The sequence below is a fragment of the Colossoma macropomum genome, unplaced genomic scaffold (assembly GCF_904425465.1).
Source record: "Colossoma macropomum unplaced genomic scaffold, Colossoma_macropomum, whole genome shotgun sequence".
Classification (NCBI taxonomy): Eukaryota; Metazoa; Chordata; class Actinopteri; order Characiformes; family Serrasalmidae; genus Colossoma; species Colossoma macropomum.
Window position 1 is genome coordinate 20,269,447 of NW_023494810.1, and position 16,961 is coordinate 20,286,407.

The following is a 16,961-nucleotide window of genomic DNA, read 5'->3' on the forward strand; positions in this document are numbered from 1 at the left end:
ATGAATGTTATCAGCATTGTGATTTTGTTTAAAATGATGAGTGGCAAATGATGAAAAGACACACTCCCAGTTTAGAGTGCTGGTGTACCACTGTGCCCGAGTGTTGTGGGGGTTGTGGGCCATTGTGGGGTTAAGAGAGTGATGTGGTAACCCACCGCACAAGCTTACTCAACTCCAGGAGTAAATCTGCGGTTGGCGGCCCTTCCGTAATGACAGACCTCGCTCAATAGAGGTGAGAGAAGCATGGCAGCCACTTCGATATTTCAGCAGCCCCTTTTGCTGATCAGAGGAAAACGGGAACAATTAGGCGAGAGGGAGACACTGCATAGATTAACAACATGGAACCACCCAGGGTCTGCTCCAGCTGTCATGCTTTTCTCAATCTATCTGCCCCAATTCCTTTCCAAATCCCCCTCCCTCCTACCCCAGTACACCCCCCACCATCCCACTTTTGGCTGCAGGGACATGGGGGGGAGGAGAGAGGGGGAGCAGACGGGGAAGGGGCTTTTTTCTGCAGTAGGAGGTTGGATGTTGGAAAGTTGCCATCTTGGTTCTGTCTGTGCTCTCTCTCTCCTGCTTCCAGCTGAGTGAGTCCCAGTCAACGATGCTTCATAAGACACCATGACAATACTGGGGCTGGGGTGGGGGGTAAAAAAGAGAAGGGAATATGAATGTATAGGCATCGAGAGAGGAAGAGAGAGAGAAAAAGAGAAAAGAATAAATGGAAAAAGAAAAAGATGTACAGAGAGAGAGACAGGAAAAGACAAAGGGAATGGAGAAGAAAGACAAGATGAAAGAGAGAAGAAGAAAGACATACAGAGAGAGATGGAAAGAAAGAAACAGAAAATAAGAGGAGAAAGACAAATGGGTACAAAAAGAAAGACAAAGAAAGAAAATAGAACAGAGGATGTATGTGTAGACAGGGAGGATGAGTGAGAGCAAAAGAGAGAAATGATGAGATAAATAGAGACAGAGAAACAGCAAGGAAGAAAGAAGTACAAAGAGAGACTGAAAAAGTTTGGAAAGAAAAAGAGAAAGAAAAAGATACAGAAAGAGAGGGAGAGAATGGGGGTGACACAAACAGGTACAGTGAGAAGGAGGAAGAAAGAAGTACTTAAAGAGAAAAAGAGAGAAAAAAACAGCAGTATGGTGGTGAAAATGGAGAGAGAGAAAGGAAGAGAGAAGACAAAGGTATAGAGATAGACAGAATGAGCAAGAAAGACAGGGAGAGGGGGAAGAGAAAACTACAGACAGACAGACATAGTAAGAGAAATAGAAGAAAGAAAATAGAAGGGAAGGTGAATGTGCAGACAGAGAGAGTAAGAATGAGAGCAAAAGAGATGAAGAGAGATAGAGAAACATAGAGAGGAAGAAAGATGTACAAAGAGACAGAAAGAGAGGAAAGAAAAAAGAAAGACAAAGAGATACAGAAAAAGGTATAGAAACATACAAAACGAGACAGAGAGAGAAAAGAAGAAAGAGGCACAGAGAGAGAGAGAGAGAGAGAGAGAGAGAGAGATGGTGGGAGAATTCTCAAGTCTCACATCTGTTTCATAAGTGTGACTCACAGTGGTAGCATACAAAAACACACATACACACACACACACACACTTGAATTTTACACATGCAAGCATGCACATACACACACAGACATCCACCCACACACCCTCACTCTTTTGGAATTACAAAAAAGGGCAAACCACAACAAATACGTCTTCACCTACACACGAGACATGACATTTCCAAGACATAGCACTTCAAACTGTGCTTCCTGCGTACTTCTTAAACTGCACAGAGTGGCCATAAAGTCATGTAAAAGTAGAGTAAATGTGAGAAAGAATGTAAGAAGAAGGATGAGTAAATTTGTTGAGTCTAAGAGGTTTTAATTCTTCTGTAATGCCACGTGTCCAATGCAGTAGGCCCAACCTGCAAATATAAGTCCCTGTGATTATAATTTGTAGTTGTTAGCCAGCTATGCTACAAAGCTTATAAAAAAGTAGGCATAAGAAGGTGAAAGATTCTCCATTGTAACTAGTTAAACCAATGCAGATAGTAGATTAATAAAAACGTTTTTCTTTAATTTAAAACTTTAACTAATGGCAAAATAGACCAAAGCGTTATTTTGTTTGCGACTCATTTCCATGCTCACTTCCGTACCATGTACTTCTGCGCATTTGGTAGCCCTTATACGTGATTATATTACTAATTGCCACAGTTCCAAATCAATTCAAGGAACAAAAATAAAATATACAAATAAACTGTATTTTGCTAAGGACAAATATGAAAATGAAAATGTAATCATCTTTAACTGTTCTGGTACAGCTGTGGTTCCCACACTTGGTTCTTGAGTAGCCCCTGCCCTGCACATTGTAGTGTTTCCCCTGCTCCCAACACACCTGATCCAACTAATCAGCTCGCTCATTACCACCCCTCACTGAGTTGAAGTGGGTATATTACAGCAGAGAAACAATAATAAGTGTAGGGCAGATGGTACTCCAAGACCATGATTGGGAACCCTTGTGGTATAGAAATACTGATTTGAAATTGTTTACTGTTTTATACTATCATTTTTTATTCAGCTTAGCAACAATTAGAGCTAGCTACCACATGGGCCTAATTATATATGGTACATCATATAATTATATAAGGCCTATCTACAGTCTATGTAAAAGGAACAGAACTAAGGCCTATTTACAGCAAATAAGGTTTTTTTTGAAAACATTTTTTTTTATTTTTAATGTAGTGGAACATCCACACATCCACAAGTCCACACTTGAGAAAACACTCTGAGAACACAAGGTGTCATGGCGATTTCACCATGTTTAACTGTGTGGTTACAGCGTGGCATGCTGGCCATGAATGGACTAAGATAAACGTAAATACACGAACAAACAAACAAACAGAAAATCTATAAACCCTTGCTATATATGCACTCGCTGTCATTCCACAGCCTTTCAGACAACGCCATAGTTGGGGGAGTTCCTGGTGGGCCAACAGCATTTTGGGCTTGTTACTGTGAGCTAACTTATCAACTCACTCATATAAGCAAAAGACTCACTCAGACAATCTGTAAGTGTTGCAATTTACATCTGTAGTAATTTAAAGGTTAAACCAGTGGACCTTACCTCAAGCCGAGCCCCGATTTGCTGATTGTAACTGAGTCTCATGCATTGAATAGAAATTAGATGAAGCTGAAGTTAGCTACTTTTGCACATTTCCTGCTCTACCGTAAATTATGTTGCAGTTAAATTCAAGTCCTGCAGTACTTAAGGTGGAATGGAAATTCGAATAAGAAGCCAACAGCTGCAGAGATCAGCCTCAAGAGTTTAGTGTATCAAATTCAGTGCGACTTTGTGAATCTGGCACTAACTGACACAACAAGCAGTGCTCTACAGAGTTCATTGCTTTTTTTGCTACATTACTAATGTAGTCATTTTCATTCATGAATCACGTGAAGATGAACAACAGTGGCACAAACTGCAAAAAACAAGGTGGCACCAAGAAGACAAGAACAAAGGCAATGTTGTGTGTGTGTGTAGCAGGAGAAATACAGTTAGAGTTTGGGGTGGGCTGGTCTGCATGTAACTCTCAGTCTGAAAATAAGTCCTACTTGTGAATTAATCCACTTCAGTCTGAATTAATTATTTTAAATTTTGTTCTAACTGATTTAGGAAAGTTATTTTACAGTTACAATGCAAGAACTGAAATGTTAAAATATAGTTTTTTTCTAACTCTGAGTCCTGCTAGTTGCTGCTGTGCAGTGGCCCCAACCTACATATATATTCTCAAGTCTCTTTGATTGTGAATTAGCAATCAAACAGTTCTATTTCCTCAACCATCAAACCCATCCAGCAGGGATAAGAATGAAACTGACACCCAGGGTGCAGGGAATGATATGAGACCTCCTCCAGGCCACATTAGTGTTCACACAAAAAGCCAACCTATCGGCTTTTACCCCATAGGTACGGGGGTAGATGAGAGACCCCCACAGAGGATACAACTCAGCAAGGCATCAGCACAAGTACCCCAGGCACCATTTTGAATAAATACACCTCCTTCTCCTCCTCCTCCTTCCCCCGGCCCCTATGAATATTCAGCGAGATAAAACGAGTCATGAAGAGATTGGAGGGTTGTTTTCTTTGGACTTGTGTTTGAGAGGCCTGCTTTGATTTGCTTTGTAATGAACACAAGTCATTATTTTTCTCGCCATCAGACAAAAAGCCACAAGAGTGGGCACACCAGGTCACTGGGATGATTTGATCATCCCTGCAGCGAATGGCCTCACACCCCATGCTCCGTCGTGCAAAAATTCCACTTTCGACATGGGGCCTGTTCTAATTTGGCGACGCGACATGAGGAAAAGAGATGCTGTGTTTTTGTTTTAGCGTTGTTTTTCTTTCTTTTTTTTCATGGCTTACAATGACAAGCAGCATCAGTGCTACTAAGGTCTGCTTTCTTTGATACCTCATGAATTATTCAAGTGTGTGAGCAGCGAGTGTGGCGCGCTGAGATGGAGCGCTGTGGGGTGTAAAATTTGGGCTGATTTTTAGCGGATATAAAGGGGGCTACGGGGAGGCATAATCATTGGCACCATTCGCACTCATTAGAGTGAGAGCCGCTTGAGTTTTTCACGGAGTGGAATTAGCTTGGGCCTCGTTATCTCGGATCCCCTGAAATAATGCCATGGAAGCAAAGAGGAAGGCTCAGTAGGTTGAGATATGTAGAGTCAAGAGGGGCCAGACTGCTGTTTGAGAACCTAAGGGCAAGAGGCAATGGGGGAGCCATAATTAATATCAGTCTAATTATGCTGGAAAGGAAGAAAAAACAAAGCTAGCCAATATGATTCAGTATAACTTGGCATGAGTTATGAGGAAGACATTGTAGTCCAAGAAATTGTTGATGAAAGCTTGCATCTTGTTTTGTCTAGTGTGCAAGATTGGTCCTCCCAAACCATCACACTAGGAACACATGATTTTTATGGCTGATTATAATGATGCTACTCGTGGTGATAAAAACCCAGAACTGGAAGTGTTTGAAAGTCACAATGCTGTCTGTGACTTCCATCCCGAGTCAAAAATCAAAGCCTCCGATTCTGACAGAGGATGAGAGGGGAACTCATCTTTGACTGGGTCTGAAAAAGCACTTACCCCTGCATCTTTTCCTCAAGTTTATTATTTTGGATTCCCACTCTGTAGATGGTTGACAACATCTTGGCAGCGAGCTGCCTCTCCGTTTCCCTGAAATCGTTCAAATTCAAAGACCCTTCAGCTCTAAGGTTCTCCCACCATGTGAAAGGAAGATACTGCTACTTAAAATATCTTTGTTGTATTATACATTGAATCCATTTAGGCTTTTTTTTTGGTGAATAATTCAGAAGAAGTGCAGCACATTATAAGGCAGGCTTACGCTCTTAGTAAGGTCCATATGATTTGCTATGATCTTCTTTCGGCATGCAATGGCCAGTGATTTGCTATCAATGAGAGTATGGGTGTAAGTCGAATGGCTTTTTCTTTGGTGAGCAGATTCTGTCGCAAAGTGCAGACTGCTCAAATTAGCAATGTGTAAATTGTGAATAGTCAAAAACTCTTCACCAAGTGAAGTCAGTCAACTGTACTATCGCACACTCTAATAAATACTGTATATGAGCTAGCTCTTCATAGCTGCCTTACAAGGAACCTTAGTACACTGATGTTTGCTGGGTTAGCTATACTTTGATCATCCCCCACTTCCAGGAATCAAATCAAATAAAAGCTATGTAAATCCCATCCCAGTGGACAGGAGTGCCCCCGCTGCTCCTGCTGCATTATTGAGGGTGAATTGGCTATGCCATCACACACCAGGCCCACCTCTTATCCATTATTTAAGACCAAGCACCATTGGAAGTCTTTGACCTCCCATTATGAACAGTCATGTCTCCCATAGTCACTCCAGCAGGGCTTGTATATGACTGACAATAAGTAAACATCTCAAACCCAGAAAGTGTGAAAAGGGGTTCCATTTGGCAGAAATGTACTGACCTTTATTTCCAAGACAGCTTCTACTAAGGCGTAGAGGTCAGAGGTCAAGTAAGAGGTAGATCATTAACTGTGAGAGCCTATTGTAGAAATGGCCTTGGAAATGGTCTTGTCCACTATATGCATAAGGCCACTTGAGAGCAAGATCTATGAATTTTTAAAAGGTGTTTTTTAAATGGTACTTAACAAACTCACATTTTCTTGTGTAAGTCTACGAAAGCTCAATTTTACAATTATATTAATTTCATCGCTCCATTCATCCTCTCAGCTTCTTAAGATGGAGAAAAGCATTGAGTTTTTTTCCGCCTACTTATGTATTTGTATTATGTATTTGTAGGATGTTTCCCCGACTGACAGATTCTATCTGTTATGTCCTCAACCCTACGTGACTCGTTGTCTTTTGTCATCTGTTTATCACACAACAACAAAAAATGTGCAAGTTTCAACAAGATTTCTGCTTAAAAATGACTATTTCAAGTTTTTTGTTTTAGAGCTGGGGAAAACGTTTCTGAGAAATGAATGATGACAGAGTACATGACGGATTCAAGAAGCATATAGATAACAGTTTGAATGTTAAGTGTGCAGGGACATGTGTGGACATGCAAAGTCATATGATGGATGGCAATCAATAAGCATGTACTATTTTACTATTTGACAGTACAGTTTCTCTGCATTGATTTCAGTTGAGCGCAATTCAGTGCTTGTTAACTTTCATTAATAACTAACTAAATATACTGGTAATGGAACATTAAAACCACCAAGAACAATGGAACAGATGGTCTAAGTGAACATTTTCCAGAGGAGACAGTGTTTGCTAGCAGGAGAATGTGCAAAATATTAACGATACATGCTTATAATTTTTCCTTTTTCTCTAGGTTGCTGAATCAGTCATTGATCATTGAGGCTCTGCTGCAGTTCACCGTAATGAACCTGACAATTACCTTTTTTATTAGCCAGCCTATCATAGTCTACAGACGCGAGCCACCACATTCCTAGCATGTCATGCTTTTTACATGGAAATGCATTGTAAGTACTGTGCTGCATGAGAGGGATGTTTGCTCAGGGATAAGTAAGTGTAAGTGGCATGGGATTTGAGGCAGGGTGGCTGTCAAAGGCACAGCAGCGAGATGGAGGAGGGTGAAAGAAAGAGGAAGTGGAAAAATGAAAGGGAGGGAGGGAAAGAGACAGGGCAAGAAGCTGGGTGGAAAAGAGGAAAAGTATTAGTGTAGGGCGTACTGTGGTGATGAATCCGCACAGGATGTGGTAAGGTTCCTCTCATTAAACAAAATTTATAGGGGAGCAGGAAAGGAACTTATACTTGCTAAAATGGGATATGCTTCACTTGCTGTGAGCCAAAAGATCAATGAGGACACTCGCTCATGTCCCTACATCTAATGGACATGATTTTGACCTTACAAAAATCAACTCTCCTCTTCTGCTTAACTAGATAATCACAGCAGTTACTGTCTAGGGTGAGTGATTTCGAAAGCCTCTGGCGAAACATTGATGACACCATAGACCATATTTGATTTAAATCCAGGACATTGCACTTCAACACAACCATTATTAATCGGTGTGACATTAGTGGCAACACTTTCAGTTGGAATCTTTTAAATGCATGCTCTGGCCAAAAATCTGTTGGAAACACAGTAGTGCCATGTCTCTAGAGTGCCATTTTCTGGTTTAAAAACTTGGGAAACCACCTTCTTATGATATATCTTGAAGGTGGAAGGAGCTTTTGAAGAACTGCAATTGCTTTAGGGTGGATCTTTGGATGTGGACTGTTTAAATTATTTTTTTTGTTGTCGTTGTTGTTGTTAGCCGGTGAATGCCAAAAGATGGCAGATCATTAATCGTTAATGCTAGGAAGCTGAAAATCACATTACTGTAGTAACTGTAATATAACTGTAGTAAACTGTAGTCCTAAAATCATTATTGCAATTGAGAAAATGGATAACACAAACAGAAATAACCCAGCATGCATTATGCCAATTGAGAACAACTAGCTAAAACTTACAGTTAGAAATCGCTGCTTTCTTTATGAGACAAATACAAATGCTAGCTTGGTTGTATTTATTAGTCTATAGATCAGTGGCTTAGTCAGGATTGGTTGACACTGCACAGTGGTTGTATGTGTTTGCATAATGCATGCTGGGTAGTGCAGTGAGAGAACGCTGATGAACAGAAACTTTAAAATCATATAAAATCATGCCTTCTGTCAAACCAAAGAGAAAGAGCAGTACAATGCTGAGCTACAGAATGCTTTATAACACAGCACAAAACATAGTAAACCCTAGTTTTTGGCAAAAGAAGTTGGTATGATTTTGGCAACTCCAGACTGAACCCTCTAAGAAGAGTCTAAAAATTTTGTTGTTATGTAGGTTATGAGATCCTATCTGCTGAAGTCCCTAATGGTGAAGAGTGTCCCGCGTTGAGCCAGGTCAAAGATTGCCCTATTATTAATGAAACACATGGTTATAGTCCTGTGGCTACTACTTATCTCTTTTAAAAAAGCCCATAATATGACATCTTCCCTCCGCCTTTAATTGTATGTCTGAAAACCAGAGTGGAATGCTGAGAGCAGGGCAGTCAACAGGTCAAACTGCAAAATCAATATATTGATCGACACTCACTGATTCTAAACAGATCAAACGATTCTTGAGCCTCTCTGTGAGCCATAACAAGTTTAGCATGTGAGCACATATTGAACCGCCTGAACCCTTGTTTACAGCTCAGAACAAGCTAGTGCCTGAGCTTGGATCATATTACTTATTGGGTAGCTTCTTTAATTAGCTAGACATTGAGTATTTATGCCATTTAGATGAGCAATTGGAGCTTATTAGACAGTCAGCCATTCGAGGCTAACAGCAAGCTGACAGATTTGCTGTGTTTCATGTCACATATCACAGCAGTGTACACGCTAGCTAGCGTGTCTGGCACTCGCACACCTGGGACAGGCAGTGAGAGGAGTCTCCAGAGATAGGAAATGCCTGCATGGAGGGTTAACGAGCTCCTTGTGAATTTTTTTCTAATTAGCACATTCATTTTATGAATATATGTAAATGCAGGTTTGAAGAAGCAGTGGCTCGTTGTGCTAACCGAACTTCAATCATTAATCATACACAGTAGGCATGCCGTGTTGCAGTAAGGTCTTGGGGGTCAGTTTTAACCTCTTCAAACAGATGCAATATGTGTGACTGTGTCAGAGGAGGAAGGAGTTAACACATGGAATTTATTTTCACCAGCATGAGTGTATATGCCTCTATAGCATAGGAGTAGACTGCGGCTGTGAGGTTTTGATTTTGTTGTGGTTGACCGATCTATAGAGTGGTTTGCTTTCAATCTATTTTCCTCTCTTTTCCCGGCAACACATTCAGAGTTTTTTGTCACAGCATGTTTGGTTTTCAGTTTGGAGAGAGTAGACTATAGGCAGTTGCCGAATTATAAAACATTTTCAAGGGAGTTGGTGGTGTGGTGATTATGATCTGGGGGTGTACATAATTGTTTTACTTTTTAGCTGAAGAAAAGGTTTTCATGTATCTCTCGTTTTAAACTGTGTTTAAAAAAACTGTTTTTTAAACTGTTTGCTAGAGTAGATTGCTAGATTCTTAAAAATAAAAGTGGAGAAAAGGAGTTCTTTCTTTCCTCTATCATAGAGGAACCATTTTTGATTACCTAAAACCTTATACCTTGTCCTTGTCCTACCTTATCCTAACAATTTTAGTAAATGAGATTTGTGAGTGTGAATGACCTTTTTAAATTTGACAACCCATATGGAACTTTCAGGGCCTTTTAGGCCTTCTGAGAAAACCTATTGATTTGTATTGATGTATTTAAAGTCTGCAAGAGTTGTAGTAATACTCATTGTTAGGTTTTCCAGTCAGAATTGTTTTCTCTGTTTTATCTAGGTAGGTACAGCCAAGCGAACTCTCCCACTTATCAGACCTTCCAGGAGCTGGACTGAAGGCCTTACATGTCAAATGAACCACTTACATAATTTGGATCTGACAGTGGAATCAAACAATCACATTTTGATTTTCGGTGGGTGTGACCAATTTTATAAGATAATATGTAACTTCAAGCCTTCTGGAAACCCTATATGTGTCGCTGACTGGTGATCTGATCAGTGCATTTCAGGCAGATGTTAGAAATGGAAAACAGCGACAGTTAGGGTTTTTTTATTGAGTCACTGAGAAACTGCTACTGACAAGGTAAAATATATGTTGATATGTCTATAACAAGCTTCAAATAAAACATTGGATGTTTTTTTTCAAGTTTCACATGTCAGCATTTAATCTAGAACAGCCAAAAAATGCTTGTGTGTTGTGAGTTAGCATAATACAGTAGGGGGGCAGTAGTGGACTGGAGGTTAGGGAACCAGCCTTGTGACCGGAAGGTCGCCGGCTCGATCCCCTGAGCTGACAGTACGTGACTGAAGTGCCCTTGAGCAAGGCACCTAACCCCCAACTGTTCCCTGGGCACTGTGGATAGGGCTGACCTCTGCTCCAGGAAAGTGTGCTCACAGCCCCCTAGTGTGTGTTCACTAGTGTGTATGTGGAGTTTCACTGCACAGATGGGTTAGATTGCGGAGGTGAAATTTCTCCATTGTGGGACTAATAAGGATTGCTTAATCTAATCTATAATCTAATCTAACGTACTACTAGAATCCCATAGGAGTGCTTGCAGAAATTAATATTAACAGATGTTGTTCTGGTGTTCTGACATTTATGGCCCAAACTGAAAGCCTAGCTCTATCAGTTGCAGTTCACCATTGTAAACAATGATTACATTATCTGAAGGTTCATTAAAGCTTTGAAAGGCTATTTTTCTCTTTTTCAAACATGGTTCTAAAATAAACGAAATGTGGTTCTTCTGTCTTCCAACAATCCTACAGTGACTTTATATAGTTGTTTGTGGACTTTTGCACATTTTTCACATCAGAGGCAATTTTGTGTGTAAATAATAATGATAGATAGAATATGAATAATAGACAAAGATGGGCTGGCAGTATTAAAACGGGGGTTATTTTTGTCCTTTTTTCACATCATCCCATTCATATCGTCTTCCTCGTATTGAGCCCTGGCTATTGAGCTACAAGTAATACATATTATGGTGGGTAATTTACACAAAATGTAGCATACTTTTGTTATATGCACATTCACACTGTTTGATTTGCCTAAACTGCAGCGTGAACTTCGTACAGGAGAGCAGGTGTACCCCAGCTAAAATCCCATTAACCAAGACTCTCCACCCAGTTTCAGCCTGGCCATTTGGCCCAGAGATCACTGGCCAACTCTATCAATCTAAATCATTGGGGCAATCTGTCAGGTCCAGCCGGTCACATTGTGCCTGGCTTTCGCCTTAACATGACTGATTATTCAATCTGATTCAAACTACATATTGCCTTAATCCTAAAGATGGATGAGATTTAGCCTTTTAATGCTCCTAAGAATGTAGTTCATTTGGGTTAGGAGGGATTCCATGGCAGGGCTATAATAAAAGACACAAAAAAGCCTTCCAAAAATGGTCCATATGCCCTTATCCACAATTCAATTTTTATATATAAACTCTACGGTCTGGTCAGTAGGATTAAGGGCCTATTGGATTAGCATATTGTTTCCGGAGTGACATCACATGCTCTATGGAGTCTGTGGCAGAATGAGAAAAAAGCCAGGTGGGTCTGTCTAGTGGACAAAAATCAAGACTTAAACAGAGGCTTAGACAGAGTAAGTAGAGCAAACGAAATGAGGAGCTAGACGGATTCAGATATGGGTGCTTGGAGCATCTCGCTAGCTCTAAAAGTAAATATGAAATGAAATTAAGTAACAGCCTGTGGTGAGATAGAGGTAGCAGCATGGTATAATGGTTAGGGATGCACGATTATGGAATTTGTAGGTCCATTGTTGTCCAAAAAAAAAACATGTATCTCCAAAATAGTAACTTTACAAGAGAAGTTAACAACAATTTTAACTTTAAATGTAAGTTAATGTAATGAATTTTAATTCCAAGTAATTTTAGAGCATTTCTTTTGGTCCATTCATTAAAAATTAAATTTCACATAAGGTTAAGAAGAGTTGCCATGTTCAAATTATGTAGAAAAATAAAATCCAACAAATGTGTTTTTTTCTTTTTTTGGACGGCAATGATATGAAAGATGTTATATGTAGCTGTGATATAGCTAAGTATAACACACATTTAGTAGAGCAATTTACAATGGCATGCAAATTAAGAGTCTAGCCATAGGACTGCAGTGTAGACACTAGTGAATACAATTGCATCAATACATCAACAGTTAAACACAGGGTGCTATGGGTTGCAAATATTGTCTGTAATTCCAATAATTAAGCAATAATAAACATTTAATTTTTACATTTATTGGCTAAGATGTTTTTCAACCACTAATATAATGCACCCCTAATGATGCTTCAATGAGAGGTAAAAACCCAGTTTTAGTATTGAAAATGGTCATTTTGGGATGACCATGAAACGCATCACTGATAATTATTTTGGTAATAAAAACACATTATGGTGAACATATGTTGTATGGATTATGGTCTGTGCTATAGTGTTGTTGACAATGACCTGAAGCCTACAAGCATTTGAACAGAAACACAGAGCTGAGAACTAATATCCTTTGCTGTCAGTAGATTTCACACACCACAGCATAAGCTGACAGGCTCAAAGGCACAAGGCTGTGACTCTCATCTTTCTTGTTTGTGTTGGGACTTTTGATGGTTAGCTTTCCTTTTTTCTCCCAGACCTCTAGCTAAATCCAGCTAAAGTCTCCATATCAGACAGTAAACAATCAGTGGATGATGCCTGGTTTCTGATGCCCCCCGCTGCTCAGCGATTTCAGCAGACGGGCACCACCTTCCCTAACACTCGCAACAGGGGTCATGAGCATTCGCTGCAGTATGGTAAGATGATGAGGGTGGGGGGTGGCAATTGCCATGGCCTAACTGTTTTAAAGTAGCTTTTCTCTGTTTTGTTTGGTGTCTCAGATTTGGGGTTCAGGCAGCAGGATGGTATTAGACTGCATCAAGGCAGCTGAATGCTTTACTGTGTCTTGCTGTGAACTAGCTGTGCACTGCAATGTCAATGACTTGACACACGCAGACTACTACACACCCGCACTTGTTTTTGTACAATGCTTGGACACTGGGTCATATGTCCTATAACATCACTGTAGGAGCAAAACCTCATATTTCCAGATTGATAAGTTTTCAGGAGAAAGAAAATTGGGAATTCCGTCACTTTTTTAAAACATCTGTATAATTAAATCATTAAAGCGTAGACAATGTCATTCAGAGGGTTTTCATGCAAAATGTGCAAGTCTAAAGAAACAGAGTTGTTCAGAATTATGGTGATAGGAACCAGACACCTGAAGCATTTAATGCCTCTAGGAGCAACATCACAAGAAGCTGTTACACAAAATACTTATGAATACATCAAGAATCTGTTGAATTTGTCCATCAGTTTCTCAAAATTTCTGAAGAAGCAAATGGTTAATTATGTAAACCATGTCATACAGAGTGGTTTAATGTAAAGTGTTCGTTCTGGAAAAACTTACCAAGTTAGAACTGTTCACACTGGTGGTGATAGGAACCAGACTTCTGAAGTGTTTAATGTCTCTAATAGCTGCCTACAAGAAAGCTATTACATGACATGCTTACGAATATGTTGGCCTGATGACTGAAATGGCAGAGAGGTACATGCAAGATTCTGTAAAGCAAAATAGTCCCCAAAGTAAGCTAATTTTTTTTTCAAATTCACCGTTATTATCAACATATAGTATCTATATGTAATAAGAATTTAATGAAAAAGAAATGGTTTTACATTTTTACCACTATGTTAGTGCGCTCAGGTCTGCCCTGATTTCCTCTGCTAATCACATTTTTGTCCTGAAAATATATGAAAACAAGCATGCTCTCACACACACAAACCCAGACCTTTGTACACTGAAAGGAAACGCATGTTAGAAGGCAGTCGCAGACACATCTTCACACCTACAGGAGGCCATTCCACACACACTTTCTACACGAGCACACACGCTGACTCTAGCACAGCCCCCTTCACACAAGCGCAGCTTCCAAAACCATTTCATCTGCCTTCACAGACATAAAGTTTTGCCAGATTCCTCCTCTTCCACCACCCGGAGCTCAGACTCTCCTGAAAAAGTCAAAGGCAGCAGCAGCATATTTCCCCCCACCCCAGATCAAGGGAGGTTTTCTAGGCTAGTCAGCCCTATTTTCAGCCTCATTAACTCTGCATGCTGGCCTCCGCTGTGGCTAATCCGCACTCTCATCTAACCAGGCCCATGAAAATCAATTCCATTAATGTTAACAAAATATTTATACATCAAGAAGTCAAGAAAAGGCCCTCCTGCTGCCACACCATGCACATTCGCTGCCCGCAGATCAAAATATAGGTCAGCTAAAAGCTCAACTTGTCATCCTTCAGCTTTGGAGAAGCTGGGAAAGGAAATCTCTCAAGGTTTATGGAAAAAAGTTTTGCTGCAAAAGCACGCTGATTGAAATTGATCAGTCTCAGGCTATTTCTTGGAAAGTCCACGGGCTATTGATATCCGACACTGATATTTGACAGACCCATAGACCCACTCTGAGAATTGATAGGGCCTCATAGAAAAATATTGATCAATTTGTCAAGAGAGCTAGGGGTTTGTTGTCATTTGTGTGCTATGCAAGGTAAATGATGTACAATGAGCTTCTCAGGTTTAGAGTGAAAGAAGGGTTCTAGAGCCTGTTCTTCTATTATTATTCTTCTATTATTCTTCTATTATTATATGTACACACATAGACTTATAGTTTTTTTTAACATACGCTACATTTCTTTTTGTTTTTTTTGTTACAGATGTTGTGCATAGGGTGTGCAGTGCTCATGTGAACACTTCTCAATTTTGTGGTTTCCATTTATACCTTTATGGATATATTCAGCTGTGCTGTGAAAACGGTGTTCTTGAATGATGTATGTGCGCACTGAAGCATGGAAAAACTATTAAACCCTGCAAGAGAAGTTCATATATAGGGCAACTACATATCTCGACACATATCTTTTACACCGTTTTTCCTCCCTTTTTATAGTGTATGCACTACCACTGCAACATTAATACCATTCTGGACCATTCTACAAAACTATTTCAACCTACGGTAACACAGTGAGAAAAAAATGTTTTAAAATAAAGTACTCAAACCTTAGATATTTACAAAGATTATGTTATGATCTATTTAAAAGTATTACTTAAAATTATAATAAGCTAAATATATACAAAATTATAATTTATGGTTTATTGTCTATTGGGAAGTGGCTGTTCCAAATAAAGCCCTAAATTTAGTGAAAATTTTGAAAACTTGTGACAACTAATACTTAAATTTTTAAAAAATGTCAATTTTGTTTTTTTTTAAAAGATCTTTTTGATTTATTTTAAAGTGAAGTTGACATTATCAGTTATCAGTATTATCAATATAATCTTTTAAATAAAAAAAAATTAAAAATACTGTCCCACATTTTCATGTCACTACCGAAACACAATGAGTTTAAGTCTGTAAGCGGAGCCTTATTTTAGCCACACCCTTGCATTTTAGAGCAGGAAGTGAGACTGTCCCTCATGGCCACATGATGAGAAGTTAGAAGTTAGATCCCATTGTTTCAAAGTAAATGTATCCTAAAGTCCAAAAATCAGTTTGTGATATTAAGAACTGTCACTACTGAAACATATATTTGCTGTAATTCAGTAAACTTTTTTGTGTTTTAATGAAAAATATCATTATTTTATTTGTGTACAACTCTTCAAAGCTGTGTTTGCTAGTCATGTACTGGCTAGCAGCTTTGAGTTTTGCTCAAGATTGGTGAAAAATGGTCACTACTGAAGCAATCACTACTAAAACATTTGGTAGAATTTCAGTAGTGTTTTGGCTGTTTTGGTAGGAACAAAAGGAAATGTTTGATCATTTGTTTTAATAAAATAAACATAACTAAGGTTAAGGTCATTCAACACAAAATGAATTTAGTCTAAAGTCCAAGTCAGTTAAAAGTGCAAAATGTGTTTTGAACTCTGACTTTGAATCAATTCAGTAGAATGATCCTATCAAGTCTAACTTTATTAACTGTATTTCCTAATACTTTATTGCAAACCTTTTCTTTAACTTCCCATTAGATGCAATAGCTGTATGAAGAGAGAAATATACTTTAATACTTTCATTCCACAACCCTATAACTCTTTTTTGATCTTTATATCATATGCCAGCTGCCTTTTACATTGCACAAACATTTCATGATAAATTGACCAATAGAAATGGTTCCCTGAGTGTATGGTAAATTAAGAATGTTTTTGGCCTCTTCTTATACAGTTGGTGTTTTGGAGACATGTGGTTTTGTTATGACAACGACGAAACGCAACACACAAATTAAGTTAGAGCAAGTCAGCTGAGCCAGGGCAGCTGTGCAAACCATAGACTCCATGAGTAGACTCAAAATTTGGATTTTACAAAATGTATATATATATATATATATTGTATATATATACCCTTTAAACTCTACTGCTCTCTATGTCGGTCTACACTTCAGTTCCTCACTTTCATAAATGCATAACAACATATATATTAGTTTCATAATAGATATTGAATAATCTATAGTAGTTAGTGTGGAACCATTAGTGAAGTAACTGTGAAGTAAACAAATACATGTCTATAGTTTTTTAGCCCATTTTTATGTCATATAATCATTACGTGTGCTGTATTTAAAAATTGCAAGTGTCGTAGTACTTACTCTTATTCCATTGTTTTAGTTGGAAACAAAAGGCAAAAGGGTTAAATCCATAAAACACTCAATAGAAAAAATTGTCCAAGCTGGATTTTTTTCTGTGTAGTATCTAGGAAGATATAACCAAACAAGCTGTCCCATTGATTAGGACTTAAGGAGCTGTATTGA